Source organism: Simochromis diagramma, unplaced genomic scaffold (assembly GCF_900408965.1).
Source record: "Simochromis diagramma unplaced genomic scaffold, fSimDia1.1 OVJJ01000023.1, whole genome shotgun sequence".
NCBI classification, from domain to species: Eukaryota; Metazoa; Chordata; class Actinopteri; order Cichliformes; family Cichlidae; genus Simochromis; species Simochromis diagramma.
This window is the reverse complement of record NW_024387208.1, coordinates 188,776-194,365: the sequence shown is the minus strand read 5'-3', so window position 1 is coordinate 194,365 and position 5,590 is coordinate 188,776. Positions and strand designations below refer to the sequence as shown.

The 5,590-nt window shown below is 39.8% G+C and overlaps 1 long non-coding RNA gene across 1 annotated transcript; it reads right to left on the bottom strand.

The window, feature by feature from the left end:
* Nucleotides 1–4,651: 4,651 nt before the first annotated feature.
* On the bottom strand, nucleotides 4,652–5,369 carry LOC120746019. Its single transcript, XR_005698756.1, has 2 exons — nucleotides 5,187–5,369; nucleotides 4,652–4,869 (listed from the first exon to the last, which is right to left on the bottom strand). It is a non-coding gene; the product is annotated as an uncharacterized LOC120746019 (long non-coding RNA).
* Between the last annotated feature and the right edge of the window lie 221 nt (nucleotides 5,370–5,590).

Below are 5,590 nucleotides of genomic sequence, written 5' to 3'. Positions count from 1 at the left end.
GTCCAGACGCTTTTCTTTGCAAGCTCCTTTGACTACGATGACCTGGATGACTGAGAACCTTCACAGACATATCATCAGTGTACTGGCCCAGCCAGAGGAAATAGCTGATTTTGTATCAAGCTGCATGAGTGCAACATTGCTGGTGCTGCACATGTAAATGCAATATCTATCTAACGTATCTAAAAACAACTTAACTTCTTTAAGTTGTTTGAAGATGTTTCTCCTTCCATCCGAGAAGCTTTCTTCCGTTCTAAGGTCAAATGGCGGAGAGTCCCAGATTTAAACCCAGTGGGAGTTTCCCCCAAAGAGTGACAAAAGGACCCCCTGATGATCCTCTACCTAATCACATGAGCCAAGGTGTGAAAACGGGTGTGGGTCACAATCAGCCGAGGTTTGGGTGATTAGGTAGAGGATGTACATGTCAGTTCCCTGAATTGTTTGTTGTGGAAAATTAACAATAACCTGCAACACACCCAGTGAGCTTGATTTGAAGTGGGTTTAATAAACACATTGCAATGTGGAGAGAGCATCCCAGTGAAACATCAGGACCACCTCTGAATTGTGGCCACCGTCCTTACATCTTATATACAGAGATACAGACAAAGAACATTCCACAAACTCTTACATGTTGGCCCCTCTCACGGGGGGGCTATACCTCCTCCTCACAGAGAGAATTATGACCTTGTTTTCTGCTTGGCCGTCACCTAAAGATTTACATCCCTGATAAGCAGAAGGAGTCTCACTATCTGTTTAATGTCTCCCATTACAATGGCCTCACTGTGTTAACTTTCCACATGCATGTAAACTAGTGACAGGAGTGCTCTTACTATAGTAAAGTGAGAAAGTGATATTACTATAACTAATGTGATATGATAGAGCTGGGCGATAGAACGATAACGATATGTATTGCGATATAACTTTTTCTCGATAGAAAAATTAAACTATCGCGATAGACCTCGCCGCTCTTGTCCTCTTAAAAAAAAAAGAAAAAAAAAAAAAAAGAACAGCCAATCCAAATTAAGTAGCGCAGAGCCGAACCAATCACAGCCGCAGCGTCACGTCACGTGACTTGTTACGTACAGCACAAGTGCCAAGCCGCACATGTGTATTTGTTTGGGAAGCAGCCAGCCACCGTACCGCCCGGGTAATGGAGGAAATGAGTGTGCCGACTAGAAAAATCAACCGAGCGTGACCGAAGAGAAAACCGATGATGGTTCCAATGCCGGAGAGATTGTTGAACGGAAGAGCCATAGAAGTTCCGTAGTGTGAAGGTATTTCGGCTATTTCAAGTCTGACAAAAAACAGAGTAGCGTGCACTGTAAATTGTGCCGAAAGCAAGTCTGGAAATACAATAAACTGGTGCATGCACTACGTCCACACGTACCCGGGTATTTTTGAAAACGCAGATTTTTCTATGCGTTTGCACCTTTCGTCCACACGTAAACGGCGTTTTTGGTCACTGAAAACGAAGATTTTTAAAAACTACGTTTTTGCATTTACGTGTGGACTAGAAAAACGGAGAGAAAACGCAGCGTCAAAGGTGTGCGCATTTTTTGACGTCACACTGTGCACCACGTTATTGTGAATTTCTACAATACTGTTACTGTTAATTCTACTCTCTGCAGTGTTAAATGCTTACATATACACACAGTTACTGTCCCTACACACATATGACTCGGTTCTGCTTCTATGACCCAGCTTTGTTTACTTTTTCCCACCGAGGCTTCTAGACTTCTGATTGGCCAACATTTCTGCACGGTTAGGAATCTAGCGCCACCTGCTGCTTTGGCATGTTCATAGCAGCGTTTTCCTTCATTTCTGCCTTTATGTGTGGACGGGATAATCTTTTAAAACGAAAACGGAAAATCTTCGTTTTCAAAAATACCCGTGTACGTGTGGACGTAGCCTCAGTCTCTGACTGGAAGCGCTAATTCGTCATTCGGCTTTTGTCAGACTAAAGTAACTGTTTAAAACTGTTTGAAAAGCTAAGCTATACAACAAGGAGAGATTGAGAATTTCATTTTAGTTCTCAGTTTATTTGATATTGACAAAAGTTAGTCAGTTTTGTCTGTTCTTCTGTAAAACAAACTAAGATTTATTTTAGAATTAATATTTTGTTACTAAGTGGAATTGACAATTTAGTAGTCTGTTTCGTTTGTTCTATTTTGAAACTTAAACGCTTTAGCGGCTGCCTTTTGTGTAGTTTGCAATATTTGCCTTTATTTATCTGAAAAAGTCTCATGTTCCTTAAGTGCGTCTACCCTGTTGAACTTATTATGGGAAATAAATATTTAAATAAAAACAAGCTGCTGATTATTTCACATTTTACTTGTGAGCAACGGCACATTTAAATCTTACAAATATAGTTATTTGGCTTATATCGTGATAGATATCGTTATCACCTGAAATGAAAAAAACATATCCATATCGTGATATGAAAAAATCTTATATCGCCCAGCTCTAATATGTCATAAAAAGTCCACAACACTGCCATTGGTGGCTTTTTTGCATTCAGCAGTTGCCTCATTCTTCTGACACACAAAACAAACCTTTGGACGACACTACACACCAACTACACACTGCAAACACGGTAACCGTAGCAAATGTCTCACATCTCAAAACTTGTTCTTTCTTTTGCTCACTCTCTCTCTCTCTCTCTATCTCACTGGCATCCAGAGATGATTAGTTTTTTCAAGTAACGAGTAAAGTAAGGGATTACTATTGCAAAAATGGTAATTAGATTACTGTTACTTTCCTGTAGGAACGCTCCGTTACTGCGTTACTAAAACCCGTGATTTTTGTTTGCGAGAATGTCTCATGACAATGACGGTAAGCGAGTGCGACGTTCGTGACAACAGCTGTGTGCAGATCAACAATGGATAATATATCGAGTGCGGGAGAGAGTATGAGCGTTGCAGCGTTTAAAGCGTGGAAGTACTGACCTTACTTTGAGTTGATTCCATAAAAAGTGACATTAGCGTCATTTGTGCGTGGGAAGAAAACTTCTTTACAGCGAAAAAACCCCCTTAAACTTCCAAGCAACACCGAGTGCGCTACGACGTAATACGACATTAGCGTCTGTTGTGGCGTGGGAAGAAAACTTCTTTTACAGCGAAAAAAACCCCTTAAACTTCCAAGGCAAACACCGAGTGTGCTACGACGTCATGGGAAATTCACAGAGAAACTCGCGGATTCTTCCACTGACCACGGCACACCTGCACCAGGGTAAACCTCCGCCTACCCCACTCCTGCTTTACAGGTGAAAATAGAGCAACAGGACCGCTAGTCTTTGATTTTATTTATTTTCTGCTGTGTTTTACTTGCATCTATTTGAAAGAGTGAGTGTAAACACAAAAAATATTTTTATGTGCTGGAATGTGTAGAAAATGGGTTTAAACCAAATTTCTTCCAGTCAGAGAATGATGCATATAATTAAATTTTTGCTTGATGCATAAAGTTAAAAGATTAAACTAATAAAAAAAGTTTTAATAAAGAGACTTTTTCATTTGATTACATTTTGAATGATGGATTATGTAGAAAAAGTAGAATTGGGCTGAAAGATCTATCGCTTTATCACCTATTCGGGTTTGTAAATCGTGTTGTTAAAAAGTAACTAAGTAATTAATTACTTTTGAAATAAGTCATCAGTAATGTAACAGATTACTTTTTTGGGAAGTAATCAGTAATTAGTTACTGATTACTTTTTTCAAGTAACTTGACCAACACTGCTGGCGTCACTCCTAAAACTTCCCCATCTTCCTAAACAACAAATGCCACATGTTGCCATATAGTTTTTTATTGATTGACGTGGTACACTTTAACACAAATAGGGAAGGGGTGTTCTTTTTATTTATTCATTTCTTTGCCTGCAAGCGGAGAATGTTTGCTAGTGCCTTCCTTAGAACATGCCGCTTATACCCTTTCTTCGTGCTCTAAATACAATGCTGTTTTATTTCTTTTTTTTAAAATTGCGTGTATTTTTTTTAAACATAAATCTGGTTTTACATGGCCTGTCAACACAATTTAAAAACTGGTTACCTAGTTTGAAGTCCACACTTTCGACTCCAGTTGAAATGGAGACTCTGGGTTACTGCATCTTCTTGCATTTAAATTGGTCATGGTGATTTTGAACATGCCGGTGACCCCTGAGGGTTAAAATGTTACTAGAGGAACATTTTTGTTCACAGCTGTCTCATCAGATTTTACATCTGAACTCTGTGGAGCCTGATCTCAAGGGTTTTAAGTTTGACCCTCAAACTAGAAAAGGATCTTTCTGTCTCTTCAGAGTTACAGTGATCCTGTGATGGGAGTGATTTCAGCCCTGAGTGATCACGTTGATGTTTTGCACAGAGCAGATAATGAATTGAATGTTTGGCACATTGGTAACAGTGAAACAGTTTATTAGTAACGTGGGATCGTTTGTGGTCGGAGTATGAACTGAGAATCCTGAAGCTCTTGTCACACTGGTCACAGCTGTAGTTTCCTTCCATGTGTGTACGTTATGAATGTTACGATTACCTGAATGTGTGAAGCTTTTGTCACAGTGTCTGCACTTGTATGGTTTCTCTCCTGTGTGGACAAGTTTGTGTTTTTTAAGCTGACCTGCAGTGATGAAAGATGACCCACACTGATCACAGAGGTGCTTTTTAATCCCAATGTGAATCAGTTCATGTTCTTTTAAGTGATGTGATGTAGGGAAGCTTCTCCCACATTCTTTGCAGTTTTTCAGTTCTTCTCCAGTGTGTCTACGTTGATGTCTTTTTAGGGCGCATCGTTGACTGAAAGTTTTTTCCACAAAGGGTCACAATTGAAACCCTTTCCCACATTGATGACAGGGTGAGAACTGGATCCATCTGTGTCGCTCTGCTTCTAAACAAAGACACAAGACAGTGTAAGTCAGTCCTTCAACATTTTATCCTGAACGTCGCCTGAAATAAAGAGCACCTCTGCAGACGTCCAATGACATTTTACTGTTTCAGTTAACCCCGTTTACTGGGCTGCAATAACTACAATACTACCATCATAATACTACATTAATACTAAAATCATAACTGAAATGAAATAATGAATAATCACTCAGTTCTGCTTTTCCATGCAGTAGAATGCTAACATGCTAACACAGTTTAATCTGCAGAGTTGCTCCAAACAGTCAGGCTAAATGACAAGATAACAATATAAATACATACCTCACAGTAACTGCACTTGTAGAGTCTCTTTCTGGTGTGGATCTGTTGGTGTCGTATCAGTCATGTGGAGATTAAAAGTCTTCTCCCACAGGTTCACATTTATATTAAGGTCTCTCCTCATGTGTGGGTAAACATGTGATGGTTGTAACTTGTTATGTGTTATAAACGGTTTTGCCACACTGTTCACAGCGTACACATCATGTGTCCGGTGTGAATGCGTACGTGTCTATTTCGATTCTGTATCTGGCTGAAAGTTTTGCCACAGATGTCACAGCTGTATGCCTTAATTCCAGAGTGGGTAACTAGATGCTTCTGTAAGCTGCTACCTGTGAGTAAAAGCTCTGCCACACTGATCACAGCTGTGTGCTTTAACTCCAAATGTGGATAGTTGGGTGTTGTGTTTT